This window comes from Saccopteryx leptura, chromosome 2, assembly GCF_036850995.1.
Source record: "Saccopteryx leptura isolate mSacLep1 chromosome 2, mSacLep1_pri_phased_curated, whole genome shotgun sequence".
Taxonomy (NCBI): Eukaryota; Metazoa; Chordata; class Mammalia; order Chiroptera; family Emballonuridae; genus Saccopteryx; species Saccopteryx leptura.
The window spans coordinates 14,337,220-14,355,764 of NC_089504.1; the positions used below are offsets into that span (position 1 = coordinate 14,337,220).

The 18,545-nt window shown below is 49.6% G+C and overlaps 1 protein-coding gene across 1 annotated transcript in view; it reads right to left on the reverse strand.

Annotated features, from left to right (window-relative positions):
• Window positions 1–4,117, reverse strand: part of GSN (gelsolin) — a 60,385-nt gene extending 56,268 nt beyond the window's left edge. Inside the window, exon 1 of the mRNA XM_066367280.1 lies at window positions 4,004–4,117. The gene's annotated coding sequence lies outside the window, so the exon portion shown is untranslated. The remainder of the gene's footprint in view (window positions 1–4,003) is intronic.
• Window positions 4,118–18,545: the final 14,428 nt, after the last annotated feature.

The window sequence follows — 18,545 nt, forward strand, 5'->3', positions numbered from 1 at the left end:
CCTTTTCTGTAAAATGGGGCAACCAATTCAGTCCACAAAGACCAAGTTCATGAACAGTAGCTGAATCTCCAGCTGGCCCTGGTGCAAGTAAATTAAACACGGGTGACTGCAGTAGGCTCGCTTTGTGCTTGCAGATGTGCTGGTCCTGTGTTCCTGCGCTGAGCACAAAGCGCTCTGAGTCAAGGCCATCAGAGCGAGAAAGCCTGCAGTGATCCTGTCCACCCCCCTAGGGCAGAGTGAACACTGGAGCCCAGAGAAAGGCACATATTAACACAAGTCACCCAGTACTTTGTCAGTGGCAAAACCAGGACCCAAGCCCAGGCCTCCTGCTGCCCAGCACGCCCACCATACCTATCGCTTTTCTCTGCCCTGCCCTTAAATTGCTGATGTGGTTCCACAAATATGGCAGAGTGAGGAGGAGGGGAAGCCGGAGAGAGCAGCAGGAACCAGGCCTGTCTGTGGTCTCTAAACTCACAAACCACATCAGGCTGAAACATGACGCACGCTCATTCAGTTGAAAGAGAGGAGATATTTTTACTTAACATTCCCCCAGCTGCCTAAACACTGATCTCTTTTTTTCCCTCCCCCCTAAAATGCACAACTTCTGGGACCTGTTTTTTCCTGCTTCTGCTGCCATTTTCTCAGGGAATAACTAACAATAGGGCAGTGGGCTTCCCACTCTTCTTGGCTTCCCCAGAAAGCTTTCCAGAACATGGGTTCAAATGGTGAAAAGAGGGGAACTGCCCCGCTGGGCCCCCAACTCAACAAGTGACCTTGGGCAAGTCTTGCATCCTCTGAATCGGAGGGAAAGCTGCCGCCCCTCTGGAGTCCTGCTGACAGTACAGAGAAGTAGGAGTTCACAAACAGCCTTGGGAGCCTCCTCCAGGCCTCTCTGCGGCAGGACTGAGCTTCCCAAGCCACACACACACGGACTCATGTCCAATGCCACAGCCACAATACTCCCCCTTCCATTCTCACGTCAGGGAGAACCTTCAGAAGAATGTTTCCATGATAAAGATCTTAGGCTCTACAGTCAGACCTCGGGAATCCTGGCACCATCACCGAATAGCCTCACAACCTGAGGCACGTTATTTAGCCTCTCCAAGCCTCATCTGTATAAGGGGACAACAGTACCTAACTCAGAGAAACGGTTGTGAGGAATCGACAAAATAATTACCGTGCCAGCGCTTGGTATACTAAGAGGTGGCTTTCTATGATTATGGGGCAGATCAATATCCCCCCATTTTACGGATGAGGAAGCTGAGGCCCGGAAAGCCAGGACTTTCCTAAGGTCACACAGAAAAACTAACATTGTGGCTCCACTCTCAAGTCAGTGCTTTGAACTTCTCTCAGTCCTGCAGTCTCGAATAAGCAAATTACACACCCTCAGAGATTATAGATTTAGGCTGCAAACTTTTCTTGAAGAAAACCAAAGACCAAAACCTCAGCCAAGATTACAGACCATGCATTCTATGATCTGACAACTTCTCATGAAAGACCCGAACTACCCACACAGATGGAGTAAGGAGAAGTGACCTACAGGCACTGGATTGCTAAGGAGTGTGAAGGCATCCAATCAACAGCTCTTTTTTGTAATAGTCTGACACAAGTGCACACACAGCTGTTAGCAACAGCTACCTCTGGGGGGGGGGGGTTGGAGAGATGAAAGTCACTCTATACTCTTCTCCACATTTGAATCTTTAACTATAGATATATCGCTTAAAAAAGAAAAAAAATAACACAGCAAAACTCAAGATAACTTAGCAGCGTTATCCAGTAGCTATCAAACTGTTGTCTACTTTTAGATGAAATTGGTAGCAGGTTCTGAGATCTTTAGCTGGGCTTCTGGGATCTGCCACTCCGATCCACCCTAGGGCCACTGCTCTGGGTCAGACCTGGGCTCTTTTTCACGTGACCATGCAGCAGCCTCCTTGGAATCCTCCTGCTTCCAGTTTAGTCCCTTCCAGTGCGTCTCCTACATCAGATTGGGAGTTTTTATCATTGCTCTGGCCAGAAACCTTTCTCAACTCCTCATTGCCTTTAAAATAAAGTCCAAACCCTTACTTTACAATCTAGTTACATCTTTATTTACAGTCTCAACATTCCCACCACTCTACTCTTCCCCCATCCTCCGTTCTAGCCAGGTGGATTGCTCAGAAGACCCCAGTGCCTTTGCACAAATGGTTCCTGTTTCTTAAAATGTCTTTTCCCTCAATCTCCTGGGAAACTATTACTCATTTCTGAGGTCTGGATGCTCTAGACCAGTATCACATGATTGTGTCAACCACTATAGATGGAAGAATCTTGAGGACAGAGAGCTTTGTCCTCCTCAGGGGCTCTTGGGCCCTCACAGGACAAAGCACTAGATCTGAAGGGTACTTACTGAATCAAGGAATCTGGGAGGAACAAAATGCCATGAGAGGCAAACCCTGCAGCCTACCCTCCAGGGAGCTGCCTGCTTTTCCACGTTCTTGTTAGTCCATAATAAAAAAGACTATGGAAAATTCTGGAGTAAAGTTTCCTTCCCTGATTCACACGGAGACCTTCTCTGCTGCTGTGTAACTCACCCCAGTGCCAACTCAAGCTCCCCCAGCTGTTTACAGTTTCCCTGGCATTTATAAATAGTGAGGCCTCAGAAAGGAAAATGGAGTTTCGCGGGAGCTGGATGCCCACGGTCCCCCCTCCTACCCTTTATCCACTGGTCCAAGCCTTTCCCCCCTAAGACCACCAAGAAACACCAACCAGTACCCTCAAGTGTGTGTGGGGGGACTTAGTCCCTTAGTGAACTGAACACTCAGAGTCTAAGGTCCCACCACCTGGAAGGGTCATCTAAAAGCAGAATGGAACTGGGTCCCAGCTCTGCCCCCTTCCTCACTGGGTAACTGTGAGCCTGTCACGAACTCTCAGGGCTCTTCGATCTCTCAATGCTCACTCACTGTAAAGTGCAGTGCAGCAAAAGGCCACGGTGCCCTGGTCAGAAATGCAGACCTGGGAGAACGGGACGTGCAGGAATAGGTCTTTGAGAAGTCCTCAAGCCAAACAAAAGCAGCACCTGCCCAGCAGCCCAGCCTTCCACAAAGCCCGTTACCCTCCAGGACCGCCCTGAATGCCCTCGGCTCTTTAGAGTTCTGGTTGTTTTAAAGCTTCCCCTTTCTGCTCTGAGGAAGGTGTGAGGGCAGGATAAAGGGCAGACGTCTGGGCAGATGACGGGCTACAAAAGATGTCTCCTGCCCATCCAAAGCTTCTGGGGCCTTTGGTTGCCCCTGGGCCTGGCCCAGAGCAGCCTGCCTGGTCTGGAGGAGCGGAGAGGGAGGGGCGGGGGCCACTTCTGTAATCAGGTCTGGGATGATCAGACCAGAGAAGAGATGGGGGCCCAGGGAGAAAGCGAGACTCCAATCACTGTCTTCAACTCTGAAAGAAGTCTGCCTGTGAGTCAGGGAAGGGGACAAATACTGTAGTGTGGAGAAGACAGCACCCTACAGGTAGCCAATGCAAGAAGATTTCAGACCAGTACGAGGAAACTTTCTAACAGTGCTGGGTCCAGAAAGAGGAAGGAGGTGACGGACTCCTCATCGCTCAGGATGAGCAAGCAAAGACATCATTACCCTGGAGTCAAGGATCCGTGGAGCACGCTCCCATCGGAGCCACCGCCTAGACCGCGGGCGAGCAACTACCTGCACGCCCGGGTCAGACACACGGACTGCGGGGGTAACCCCGGGCCCAGCTCCAGCAGCCGCGGGGGCGGGGGCCAGGTTAGCGCAGACGCTTGCGGCACAGCGGGGCGGTGGCTGGGGCCCGACCCCCACCTCTCCTGCCCTAGCGCCCCAACCCAAACCTCCTTGGTCCTCTGGAAGACGAGCTAGAGGAAGCCTTTGCCCAGCGGTACCACCGCCGCCCGGCCGAGCTCCAGGTGCCGGCGAGCTCCGACCAGGAGTGGAGAGAAGGAGGACCCTGATGCCCGAGATCCCCAGATGCCCGGGTCGTGGCCGCCCCCTTCCCCTACCTGCTGCTGCGGCGCTGGCGACAGTGGCTGCTGGGTCCAGTTGTGCTCAGCCGGTTCCGGGCAGCGGGGCAGGAGCGCCGCAGTCGCTGGGCCGGGATGGGCAGGGCGCGGGTCGGAGCCGCCTTCAGGGCGGGGCGGCCGGACCGGGTAGTGGGGGCGGGAGGGGGAGGAGCGCTGGCCCCTCCGCTGGGCTGCCGGGAGAATGGCGACTCTGCCTCGGGCCAGCCTCCTCCGAGCGCACTGTGTCTCCTTACCAACCCCTCGCTAGTGGCCCAAGGAAGACATCAAGCTCCCTGTTTCATACGCGAGGAAACTGAGGCCCGGAGCACGCAGGGAAGAGTGGCAGGAGCCTGGGTCGGAGGAGGTGGAGGCCGAGGGGAGCGCCTGGGCTGGGCTGGGGTCCGAGAGCTCCGCTCGGGTGGGCAGTGTGCCATGTTCCACTAGGACCGGCGGAGGCATAGTTCAGCTCGGGTGAGGTCCGATGTCGGGAGGCAGAGCCCTCAGTGTGTGAAACAGACGACTCGCAACAGCAGGTAAGATGTGCAAGCAGCAGGTAGACCCACTGGAGGGACCCACTGAGAAGGATGACTCCCAGCTTCATTCAGAATGAAGAAACAAATGCCAAATCGCAGCCCCGTCCTTACGTCAAAACAGTGAGCAGAAGCTTTGCAGTCAGGCTGTCTGGGTTGGAACTCCTGACACTCACTAGTCCTGTAACTTTAGGCAATGTGAGACTTAACACATCAAAACCTCAATTTCCTCTCTGTAAAACCGCGTCTTCATGGGGCTGTTGGGAAGCCTCAGTGAGAGAAAGACTGTTAGCACAGTGGCAGGCTCTGTGGGTTCTCTATAAATGGAAGTTATTGTTGATGTGATGGCAGATATTTTAGGCGATTGAGCAGATCCACACTGTCAGAAAGATGAATGCAAGGTCACTGTAAACAAGTGTAATAGCTTATTTATCTCAACAGCACCTCACATACATTTGAGAGACAGCCATCTATGACCGAGCTGGGGCCTAGTGCAGCTTCCCAACAGTCCCTGTGCAAACGTGGGTTCCTCTTGCAGCTGCTCTGTGGCTCCAAGTCGGGAGACTCACACAAGAGCCTGGACCAGGTGACCAAGATGTCCATTCCTAGCACAGGTGCTGGCAGCAGCCCCATGTTCCACGGGGTTAAATCTCCCTCTAAAACAAGGTAAAACAGTCAGGCGGTGGTGCAGTGGATAGAGCATCAGACTGGGATGCTGACGACCCAGGTTCAAAACCCTGAGGTTGCCGGCTTAAGCGTGGGCTCATACAGCTTGAGCGAGAGGTCACTGGCTTGAGTGTGGGATCACAGACATGACCCCATGGTCGCTGGCTCGAGCCCAAAAGTCGCTAGCTTGAGCTCAAGGTCGCTGGCTTGAGCAAGGGGTCACTCGCCCTGATGTAGCTCCCTTGGTCAAAGAATATATGAGAAAATAATCACTGAACAACTAAGGAGGCGCAACAAAGAATTGATGCTTCTCCTCTTTCTTCCTTTCTGTCTATCTGTCTCTATCTGTCCCTCTCTCTGTCTCTGTCAAAAAGAAAAGAAAAAAAAAGGTAAAACATACCAAGTCAGAGATTGCCAGGTGCTGGGGGTCAGAGTCAGAAAAGCAGAGAAGCCAAGGGCAAAGCCTTCGGTTCCTGGTTTTTCCTGTTTTGTTTTGGTTTTTCCCCCACTGAATAAACAGCTGGGGAAGCAACAGGGCCTGGCTCTTCCTCCTGCCCCTCTATTTGTACAGCAGTTGGAATTACAGGAACCAGTTCTTAAACACCTCGTGGCATGCTCTGGGCTTCCCAGGTGCTACCGACTTGCACCCTCACCTCCCTGCCCACCCCCCACCACACACACAACACAATGTATGTACTACCATGGGCAGTTTTCAGACAAGGAGGCCAAGGCAGAGAGAGGGCTAAGAAGCTCTCCTGAGTTCACACAGTGGCACCATGACACCACACAGGCTGCGTCTTTGGCCCTCTCCCCTTTGCTCAGTGTCCTCTGTCATACTCTGCCAGCCTTCCTGACTTGGGAAAGTACCCAGTTCTACCTTCTCTCAGAACTGAAGCAGGGTGCCTAGCCCCAGGGAGACTCCCACCCTCTCTCTGCCACTCCCTGCTTTTTCCAGGGGCTTCCTCTGGCCCACTGCAGGGCAGGTGGGGAGAAAAGCAGAAATGCAGACTCTCTGGCTCTGGGCTCTTTGATTATAGTCTCCGGCATACACATGTCCTGTTATTATCTAACGTATCATTTCCAACCCCAGCAACTTCCCTCAGGCAATGAGAGATAAGCCTCTGACTGTGTCTTCACTGAACTGGAGAATACCATGTTAGGATGGAGGAAACACTGGGGAACATCTGGCTAACGCCTGATGGTAGAAATGGGGAAACTGAGGCCAAGAGAGCACAGGCTCACACACATAACCCTGTGATTGCTCTGTGTGGTACTGGAAAAGCCTGTAAGCCTAGGCTATCACCAGAAATAATTTAAAATAATGATGATGACAACGACAATGAGAACCAGTACTTATATTGGAGGGCCAAATTCCTAGTACTTTGCTTTGCATACATCGACCTGTGTGTTTCACAGCTGCTCAAGACATATCTTGGGCCTGACCTGTGGTGGCGCAGTGGATTAAGCGTCGACCTGGAAATGCTGAGGTCGCCGGTTCGAAACCCTGGGAGGGTTCGAAACCCTCCCACATATGGGAGTTGATGCTTCCTTCTCCTCCCCAACTTCTCTCTCTGTCTCTCTCTCCCTCTCTCTCTCCTCTCTAAAAATGAATAAATAAAATAAGAAAATAAAAGATCACTCTCTGTCTGTGGTATATTAAATGAGTCAAAACAAATGATGAAACAGAAAAAAAAAAAAAAGACAGGGAAGAAAAAAAAAAGGAAAAAGAAAAGACATATCTTGGCCTGACCTTCCAGTCGGGTTAAGTCTGGCGTGCATGGGTGCGTAGAAGTCCCTTCTGCCTTGGTGTCTCATTCCCATCTCTTTCTGGACTCCTTTTCGTGCTCCTCCCCACACTGGGCGGAGGCATCAGCGAGGCCTGTTGGCCCTGGAGCCTCACCTTCAGAGCGACCGTCTTCTTGTTCTTGCTGGTACGGATCTCCTCTCAGGGAAGAATTCAGATGTACTGTATCCTTTTTCCAGACAACTGCCTTCTCCCCAAGTGTGAAGAATTGCGGAAACAAAGGCCACACCCGGGCCACGCAGTAGACAACTTGGGGGCGCCTGGTCCCTCTTCTGGGAGGACCTCTCCTCACCCACAGGGGCGGACCTTACTAGGCACCCATGTTTCTACTATAACCCCACCCACCAAAACATAGTTGATAACATTAGGGGAAGTTACCAGAACCAAACTGGACTATGAGAATTTGGAATTAGAGTTTGGGACATAACAATTTTGGCTAATTAACTAGGCCTGTGAGGACTGGTCATCTCTGAAGGCTGAGGCCACCGTAGTGAGGGGACCATCTTCCACTGAGAAAGCCAGTGAGACCCTCATTAAATGGCTAGATGGGTGTGGAGTAACTCAGAGAGGAGGCAGCTGGCTGGCCAGGGAACCCTTCTGGATCTGGGGGCTCTTTTGGGTGCAGATCTCTTCTGGAGCTAGCTTCAGAAACATAAGTTATTAGGATGATTATTTACTGAGCATCAAATGCATTATAGCGAGTTCCCGGAAGCAGAACACAAGATGGAAATTGTGTACCAAGGATTAATTTCGGGGCGGGAGGGTGTTGCTCTCAGGAGACCCTGAAATATCCCAGGAGCCCTAGAGCAGGGATGCAGCTGGGCCTTTGGGTGAGACCAGAAGCAGGACCTGAGAACTAAAGGAAACCGGGAAGGGACTCTCACCCCATCTTTCTCCGCTGCCCATCTTCTTATTGGTCTGTCTCACATCAGACAAGCATTTCTGCTTTTCTCAGCAGTGAGCTGAAGTCTTTGTCTGTGACCCACAAGCTGACTTGGGTCAGATGCCTAGGCTTTATCCAGATGACTCTAGCCAGAGGGGCAGGACCACACTGCACAAACCTGGCTGCTCCCACTGTCTCCTGTGGTTAGAGAGAAACAGGGAGGGGAAGCCAGGCAGAGAAGACGGCTTCACCAGGCGGGAGAACGCAGTCGGCCTTGACAGTACGGAGCAAATGAGAACGGAGGTGAGGACTGGGACGGTGTCCTCTGCTGAGGGCATGCACACAACAAGCACGGGTACGGAGGCTGGAGGAGGACAAGCCTGGAAGAGGGGCAGGAGTCTGTGACCGGCTCTGGCCTGGGCCCCTTCCGTGATGTCCTAGAGCCAGCTTGCAGGAGCTGGTGTTGACGTGTCCATAAATTCTCAGAGCTAGTTGTTAAACACAGCCTTTAATAAAAATTGACAAGCATAAACAAAATAAAAGTAGCAGCTTTTCAAAACTTATCACTTCCTAATTATTTTCCTATGCTGTTACCTATGCTCTTGAGGTTATTTTAGCTATTTGTGTGTAGTGCGGAAACACTGTGTAATTGTGTACTATCGCACATCACTTCCTTCCTCACGTTCGGTAGCATCGCACTGGAAATCTGAAATCAGCCATGGAAGGAGTATTTATCCCCCAGAAATCAGCAAAGGCTACAGAGCGGCCTCCCCTGCTCACTGAGCCCGGAACCTGTTTCGCATTTCCCAGCACACCACTACCCAATACCCTGCCCCCCCTTCTCCCTCTGCATGGACACTGCCTGTTTATGTGCATATTTCCCTCACTGGTTGGGAGCTCAGAAGAGGGAGAAAGTATGTTTGCTAGGTTTTCTAATATATCCCCAATGTCAAATAGTGCCTGGCACAGAACAGATGCTTAGCAAATTTTTTATTGAATTAATCAGTAAATGAGAGAAATGAGAGTCGAGTTTGGTCAGAGAGAGTGAGTTGGGATGCATCAGAAGGACTCAGGAGAGGGTTGTGCTTTGAATTCCAAGAGCTGCCAATCCTAACGTGTTCTGAATCCCTGGGCAGGAATGTGTTTGTCCTATTATTTTAATGAGAACTTAGAAGTACGGGTTCCATACAATCACTGTCAGCTTAGCCATAAAACCCACAGGATATGTATTTCAACACCGCTGGATTCCTCAAAGGCCCGATTCTATAACCGTGCCACATAAACAAGTGCCAGTCAGATGTTGGACAGCGTGAGCCGCAGCGAGGGTCCCTGTGTCTGTTACCCAGCAGAAAATTTCCTCTCCGTCCCACCTCCCAGGTCAGATTTTCAAGGAGATAGTAAAGCACCAGAGGCCCCTCCTCGTAAGAACAGCTCAAACTGTAATAATCACTACTACTTCTTAGGTACTTTTTACATGCTGGCTGCATTACTATTTCAATTAAATCTTACAACTATGATCTAGGTTAGGTATAGTCTTCAATTTTTCAAATAAATAAACAGGTTCAGAAAAGATATGCTTAAGCGTCCACAGCTGGGTGAGTGGTAGACGGGTTGGTGAACACGGACGGGTCCATCGCCAAAGCCCAGCTTCTTCCAACAGCAGAAGTGAAAGAAAGTCAAGGGGGAGGGCAGGCCCTTTCCACGCCTCCTATTCAGGATCAGGAATTATTGAATTTCGTCTAGACAATGTCAGGGTTGGAGGTTAGCCCCTCCCCTGTACACTTTATTTAATGCTTCATGACAAGCCCCCCCTTTTTTTTTAACTTTATTTATTTATTCATTTTAGAGAGGAGAGAGAGAAAGAGAGAGAGAGAGAAGGAGGGAGGAGCAGAAAGCATCAACTCCCATATGTGCCTTGACCAGGCAAGCCCAGGGTTTTGAACCAGCGACCTCAGCATTCCAGGTCGAAGCTTTATCCACTGCGCCACCACAGGTCAGGCTTCCCTTTTTTTTAATGGAAGTTATTTGGAGTTGTGAGAATGTAGACTTGTTTTTTTTTTTGTTTTTTTGTTGTTGTTTGTTTGTTTTGTTTTTTGTTTTTTTTGTATTTTTCTGAAGCTGGAAACGGGGAGAGACAGTCAGACAGACTCCCGCATGCGCCCGACCGGGATCCACCCGGCACGCCCATCAGGGGCGATGCTCTGCCCACCAGGGGGCGATGCTCTGCCCCTCCGGGGCGTCGCTCTGCCCCGACCAGAGCCACTCTAGCGCCTGGGGCAGAGGCCAAGGAGCCATCCCCAGCGCCGGGGCCATCTTTGCTCCAATGGAGCCATCTTTGCTCCAATGGAGCCTTGGCTGCGGGAGGGGAAGAGAGAGACAGAGAGGAAGGAGGGGGTGGGGGTGGAGAAGCAAATGGGCGCTTCTCCTGTGTGCCCTGGCCGGGAATCGAACCCGGGTCCCCCGCACGCCAGGCTGACGCTCTACCGCTGAGCCAACCGGCCAGGGCTGTAGACTTGTTTTAAGGAAGATTGTAAACTCCTGTGCTGTAGAAATAACAAGTAATTCATAAAACCCCTTAAACACCATACACACCAAAAATATCTTTGAGGTCAGGCTGCCCTTGTATTCTTTTATACTGTAGCCAAAAAAAGAAGTTCACGTTTTCTGTCTTTTCATTGCTTATTGTTTGCTTACTGCTTTTCTGAGTAATAGCTATGTGCAAGCCCTGTGCTAGGAGCTAAGGGGCATACAGATGAATCAGTCATAGACTCATCCTTTGCAGGGCCTGTGGCCAAGGAAACAGACATTTACAATAGGGTGTTATGGGAACTCAGACAGAGGAAGCTCTGGGGGGAGGGGATGGGATGAGAGGCTGGGGGACACAGTCGGGGTTCAAGGAGACCGCAAAGAAGGAGCTGAGCCAGGCCTTGGAGGACGCCTCTCTGTGCCTCAGTTTCTTGATCTGATCGTTGTGTCCACCTCAAAGAGTTGTGGGAAAATGAAGTCGTCTATGTCAACTGCTTGCTGCAAAGCATGGGGCATAGAAAGGGCTCTGTAAACAGTAGCTGGTAGCATTGTGGGAGCCCTGCAGGTAAAGGTACGGAGGTTAAGATGAGCGAGCATGTCCCAGAGTGTCTGGAATGAAGGATATAGACTGAGTTACAGAAGCTGAAACCACACAGCAAGAGGAAACAGGATTCGTGGGCGCCTGCTCCGAGCATTATCTCCTTCAAATCTGACCACAAATTCCTCAGAATGAACTACTCTCACTCCCAGTTCACAGATGGAGAAACTGAGGCTCAGAGGGGTGAAGCTGAGAACCCAGATCTCACTCCAAAGCTACTGTCTCCCATCTGGGGCTGAGAACATGCCAGACAGAAGGGATATGGTTAGTAGGAAGCTGTCAAAGGCTTTCTCGCAGGGAACTGGCTGTTGGAGCCGGATCTAGAAGAACCCGGTGAGGGGCACAGGGGCCCGCTGGCCTCGCAGCCGTGCCCGCCGGGGATTTAGCAGGAAGAGCTGGCTTTTGTTCTGGATGAATCAGCCCAGCTGTTCCTGAAAGCCCAGCCCCACTCTTCTGGGCTCAGCAGACCAGAAGGCATTCAGCTGTCCCCGCAGGTCACCAGTGGGGTGGGAGGGGGCAGTACTTTGTACATTGGACTGCGGCATTTACAGAGAGTTATATTATCCCAACACGGAACAATGGGCTTTTCAAATGCGCTGCGTCTTATGCTCCACGACGTAGTGGAAACACAATCAGGCCAGCAAAGCATTACCTTCTTTGGAATTTGGAGAAACTTTTAAAAAAGGAAAAAGAAAAACTACCCTTAACAGCTGATTGGATTAAGGTTTTAGTCAAAAGTGGAGCTCCCCTCTCCACTTTCCTGCACTTCACTGCTCCTTTCCCTTCTCCCAGTTCTCTGTGCTTCTCTTTTTCTCTCCGTCCCTCTTCCTCTTTCACTGTTTCAGCAATGGCAGCACTTTGCTGGAGTCTAAATACCCCCGACTGAGGAATTGGGACCCCCACGCCCACTCCCCACCTGCCTCTCTCCTACAGAATGATCCCGGGCAGGTGACTCTCCGCTCAGCCTCCATCGTTTCATCTGCAAAGTGGGACAACAGAGCTAATGATTTCTAAGAGAGGTTCTACCCGGCTCATAAAACCAGGAGTTGTTCCAGTCCCTGGTTCTGCTGCACTGGCCTCATCATGATTGTCTAGCCAGAAGGGCATCTGTCTCACAAGGTCTAGTCAACTGTCCTTCAAAACCTTCGACTTTTTGGTCAAGTCCCTTTAGGTTGTCTTATTTTTACAACTGTCATTTGTAAAAATGTCCTCAAAAACTCACAGTGCAAATGCCACCACTTTGAGTCTACTTTTTTTCTCAAATCAAAACCACCGATTTGATAAACCCAATGCCTGATTAATGAGCAGCGCAATGTTTCCCAGATGGAGCTTTCCTCTCCTGAATGCTTCCCGACCTCAGAGGCTGATGCAGATCCAGCAGGGGCGTCAGCCCGCGCCCACACCAAGCAGGCAGTGTGGGGTTTTGCTTCTCCCTGTGCACCAGTATTGCTCTCTGACCCTGACCTCAGACAGCCGACCTGGGCAGGTGCCAGGTGTCTCTGGAGCTGTCCAGCAACCTCACTGCTTGGCCCAGACCGTGCGATCGGTTTCTCACACAGCTGTGCTCCAAGGTCCCAGCCTGCCGCCGGGAGCCCTGTATCAAAATGCATCTGCATATCCACCCTTAGGGAATCCAAGCCTTCCCCTTATCAGTTGCCGGTACCCTACGTGTCCCCATTCAGGGACGAGGAAGCAACCTTTCGATAGTTAAAGATGAGTTACCCCTAAAGGACACTTTAATTTCATCTTTCCTTGGAGCCAAAAAATGAAAAAGTTAAATCTTTAGCTGGCAGCCTGTGACCCCCTCTGTGAAAGTATACAATTTAATCACAGCATAAAATGCATTGATACAGTCTGGTTCTAGGGGACCTGTGAAAAGTTATGGGACCCTTCTGTGCCAAGGCCATGGGTTGGTAAGCTTCTTTAGCCTGGCACTGGTGGCCACACATGACCTGGCCTTACATTCTCTCGCAGCTTCATCTTGTCCCCTACCACCTGACCCCTGTACCCTTCTGACTCTCCAACAGATCCTGCTTTCTGTCACCTCCACACCTTCAAACCTTTGTACCCCAGTTCCCTCTCTTAGGATTGCGCATCTTGACATTATCCTCCTACTTAACCCCTCCCTATCCTTTCAGATTCAGTTTTTGGGGAACCTCCTTGGCAAGGCGTTCCCTGATTTCTCCAGAATCTGTCACGTTAGCTGCCCCTGCATGCTCCCAAGTCCCCTGCGATGAATCCTCATTGTACTTCCTGGACCATTCTGCCAGAATCAGTTCCCCTGTCCTCTTATTCTTCACCCCAGAACCCTGCTTCATCTCCCGATAAATGACGGCTTTTGTGATGAAGTCGTTGCTGGGTTGTTTCCTGTCTCCCCCACTAGCCTGTGGGCTCCCTGAGGGCAGGGCCAGATATCTCATTCTGCACTGCCTATGAAAGAGTCCGCACAGCACCCTGGACAGAGCAGACCCTCCACACACCCTTCCTGAATTGAACTGGCACTTAGCACACTGTCCTACTCCTCTGTTTATGTTTCTCGCTCTACCAGCAAAGCCCTTGTGGGCGGGACAGTATCTTGTCGCTATTTCGCTCCCAGAGCCCAGCAGAGAACCTGGCACACAACAGGAGACTAGTGGATGTGTAATAAATGCACAAAGAATTAATTGAATTAATAAAGAGAAGAACTAACATGAAGGCAGAATGAACAAATGATCACATAGAGGAATTCCAAGTAACCTTTCTGAAACAACCAATTAATAGCAGTTACTGTCACTGTTTGAAATAAACATAAAGCTCCTGTCTTGCTTCTGTTCACTGGTACTGCTGAAAAAATTTATAATAGAGTTAGTCAAGGCTAACCTTTAAAAAACAATCACCACAGAAATCTAATGACTGGAGTAGCCTTTTAATGAATAGGCAAGACATTGATATCAATTTACATTAATTAGTAAGACTAAGATGCCCTCACAAAATGTCTGCTTCCTTAACCTTCTAGATTTGTATCAAATATCACCTCTTGGTGTTTCCAAGTTCATATTGTGAAAAAGTTTGAGTCACTGTTGCAACACTGGTGTGTGTGTGCTGTGTATGTGTGTGTGTGTGTAAAGGAAACTACTGTTTCTTTTCTACCACTCACACAGAACTTCACTTCTGACACCAAACATGGGTTTTCCCCACACCGACCAGTACTGTGACACCAGTGGGTGACCTACAATTCAGTTCAATCCTGACACTATCTACCTGGAAACAGCATCAGATCCCACAGGATAAGAGTTCAGTCCCACAAGATGCCCGAACCTAAATCCAGGCTTGAAAACCTCTGACTAACAAGCTAAAAATCAAGGGTTCCTATGACCCTCTTCTCAGGTTTCCTAATTAGCTAGAATGGTTCACAGGACTCAGTACTGTGTTACAATGTACTTACTGGGGAACCAGTTTGTTATGAAGGACAGAACTCAGGGCCAGCCAGTCGGAAGACAGGCAGCTGGCAAGGTGTGGAGGAGGGGCGTGGAGCCCCTATGCCTGCGGGGTATGCCACCTCTGTGTGAGTTCAGCAACCAGGAAGCTCTCGGAACCCTACAGTTCAGGGATTTTAATGGAGGCTTTACCACATAGGCACGATCAATTATTAACTCAATCTCCAGTGCTTCTGCCCTTCCCAGAGGGTAGGGAGTAGGGCTGAAACTTCCAAGCTTCTAATCATGGCTTGGTCTTTCTGGTGACCAGACCCCACCCGGAAGCTATCCAGGAGCCCAGTAAGAGTGTCCTCATTAGAACAATAAATGCTCTTATCACCCAAGAAATTCCAAGGTGTTTAGGAGCTCTGTGTCCGGAACAGGGGTCAAAGACCAACTGTTAGAACAAAAGATGTTCCTAGTACTTTTATTGCTTAGAAGTTCTGACCAGAAGCTGGGATGAAAACCGAAATATATTACTTCCTATTGTATCACAGTGTTTGTTCCAGAATACATACATATTCGAACACTTCTGGTATTAAAAAATACAGTAACTGCTTAAATGTCTTCAATATAGTCTTCAGCTATAAGTAAAGTATCCTTATTTCCCCAACTTCCCTTCAGTCAGAGCATAGCACCTGATATAAGACGAGCAATCAGAAACTTTAAACCCGGGGCTGCCTTAGAATATTCCGGATGGTTACTCAGCACACCTACAAATACTTCTATTTTTACTAGTTGTGATTATCACACCTAAATAATTATACACCAGCTTTTCCCTCTCATATTTTTAACAAACACTTTTCCAGGTTGTAATATACTCTTTATACAGGGGTAGGCAAAAGTAGGTATACAGTTGTTCACATGGAAAAGAATACAATAACTAATAAGTAATAAAACAAGAATAGACTCCATTTTGCATACTCACAACTGTAAACCTACTTTTGCCCACCCCTGTATTTCCTCCCCAAAAAGTCATATAACCGGTTGGGCCCCTGTCTTCTCACCTGTAATCACTTCATCTCCGATGACAGCTTCTCGGAGCTCTTGAGAGGAGACATTCTAGTGAATTCACATGCACAGGCTCTGGGGTTGCACACAACTTTGTAGAATCCTGGCTCTGCCACTTCCTTGTTATGTTACCTTTGCTGAGTTCTTGTCATCTTTGATTCTCAGTTTTCTCATCTGTAAATTAGAAATAATAGTGCCTTGTGCAGAGGGTTGCCATAAGGATTAAATAGCTTTTTAAAAATGCACCTGTAATTTTTTTTTTGTATTTTTCTGAAGTGAGAAGCAGAAGGGAGGCAGACAGACAGACTCCCACATGCATCTGACCAGGATCCACCCAGCATGTCCACCAGGGGACAATGCTTGGCAAATCTGGGGCGTTGCTCTGCTGCAATCCGAGCCATTCTAGCGCCTGAGGCAGAGGCCATGGAGCCATCCTCAGTGCCTGGGCCAACTTTGCTCCAATGGAGCTTCAGGTGCAGGAGGGGAAGAGAGAGATAGAGGGGAAGGAGAGGGGGAAGGGTGGAGAAGCAGATGGGCGCTTCTCCTGTGTGCCCCGACCAGAAATTGAACCCGGGACTTTCACATGCCGAGCGGATGCTACTGCTGAGCCAACTGGCCAGGGCTTGCACGTGTAATATTTAACCCAGTGCTTGACACGTAGTAGTAGTTCTTAATAAACGACAGCTGATATTATTATCACTGCTGTTATACTTTGCTTTCCATTGACTTCATATATCATCATCACTTAACCTTACCAAATGCTGTTCTGTTCCTTACTTTTATGGGTAATTCCACGAGGCACACCCTCAGGCATACAGCTTTTTCTTCCCTCCAAATCTGGTCGTGGGAGTCTTCTCTGCAGCCATGACCTTGAAGCATTGCTCCCCCATACCTTTTGCTCATGCTGGTTCCTGAACATAAAACAACCCTTTTCCACCTTCCCCACCTGCCAAAATTCTACTACATTGAAACCCAGCTCAAATGTCACTGTCCTCATCCTGGTCCCTCAGGGTAAAATTAATTGATCCTTTTCAGTTTGGCCACATATCTTTTATATACTGTACTACCATTAGCACTTAGGGTCCGTGGGACTGACTTCCTGGCCACCTTCACAGAGCCTGTCACATAGTGGACACTAGATAAATATTTATCAGATAAATGCTTCTTCTTTAGAATTTTTCAAACAATACTTCAATTGTTTGTCTTTGTCCACGCCCACCCCACAGAGGTTGTGTGCTCTGGATGATACAGACTGGATGACATTGACCTCCACTTCCCCATTTCCTACTGGCACTGGGAATTTTTTCAGCAAATGTTGGGAGGAGACTTGATTCATTTGCCTTCTATTTACTTTTGCATAGTGCCTTTAAAATAATTGCAAATGGGTCTTTTTTTTTTTTTTTTTTTTGCAAATGGGTCTTTTAACAATGAACACCGGCTGCGTGTATGTCATACTTCAATTTAAAAATTTACTCTAAAAAAAAAAACACAAGAAAAATAAGCAAAAAAAGGGAAGGACGTAGAGAGTACATTGCACAAACACCAAGGCCTGTCTGGAAGATGTAATCAGTGGTGTGTGAGTTTTGTAATAGCACCTGCAGACAAGAGTATTAAAGTTCTTTTGGGCACAGTAGCATTGGCCAGAGCTAGCTAGAGCAAAAGGGGCCCCGAGGGGAGAAACATCCCGGCTCCAGGAGCAGGAGGAGTCGGGGCCCCCAGGGCGGTGGGGACCACGCATGGCCGGCCCTCTTTGCTTCTTTCATCTGCTTCTCTGGGCATATCCTTATTATTCCCACTTACTAGGACACAGCTTTTTCTTACTTGAACCATCAGCCAACAGCTACCTAGTTTTCCGTTCCTTTCCAGAGAGAAGCAGTCATATTCTTTGACCCAGTTTCAAGACCCTAGAGAAGGACTCTGATTGACCCAGCTTGTTAACGTGCCGACCTGCCCTAAACACAGGTGAGCAGGGTGGAAAGTCCCCAGGCAGGGCTACCTTTCACCATGACCTTTATGGAGGGACCAGTCACCAGAAAACAGGGGCTGGAAAGAAGAAGCAATCATGGCCCACTAAAATCAGGAAGAGGGAGAACCATGCTTGAGAAAGTAGCTTCAGAGTGAGATAACAAATATAAATATATCCTCTGAAAAGAAAGGATGGTAAGGTCGTTATTCGGGAAGGAATTAAAATGGCAGGAGCCCATCATAGCTATCCTCCCACATCTGTCTATCACCCTGCAGCTGCCTTCGCTGCCGAGGTTTATCTATTCTAGCTCCTACGACTCTTGTGAAATAGCTCCCCCTCATCATCTCCATTGCCTCCGATCCTATCTTATTATCTTTGGTCTGGACTGTTGTGTTGCAACAGTCCCTTAACTGGACTCAGGGCCTCCAGTCTAACCTCATTCTAATCATCCACCACAAACGGCCTCCAAATGACCTTTCTCACAAACATAATCCTACCATGTTCCTGCTTAAAACTCTTTAACATCCCCCATCACCTTCCAAGTTTCTCAGCACCACCTTCAAGGCCCTCTCTGTATTTTTTTTTTCTGAAGCTGGAAACGGGAGAGACAATCAGACAGACTCCCGCATGCGCCTGACAGAGATCCACCTGGCACGCCCACCAGGGGCAACGCTCTGCCCACCAGGGGGTGATGCTCTGCCCCTCCAGGGCGTTGCTCTGCCGCGACCCAGAGCCACTCTAGCGCCTGGGCAGAGGCCAAGGAGCCATCCCCAGCGCCCGGGCCATCTTTGCTCCAATGGAGCCTTGGCTGCAGGAGGGGAAGAGAGAGACAGAGAGGAAGGAGGGGAGGGTGGAGAAGCAAATGGGCGCTTCTCCTATGTGCCCTGGCCGGGAATCGAACCCGGGTCCCCCGCACACCAGGCCGACGCTCTACCGCTGAGCCAACTGGCCAGGGCCTCAAGGCCCTCTCTGATCTAGCACCAGCTTCACCTGCTCTCATTTTTTTCTTGGACACCAAGACTTCCCCCCCTACCCTCCCTACCAGCAGTCTATGCTTTCTTGTCTTCCCCAGCATTTGCTCTCTCCGTTCCCTCTGCCCGGAA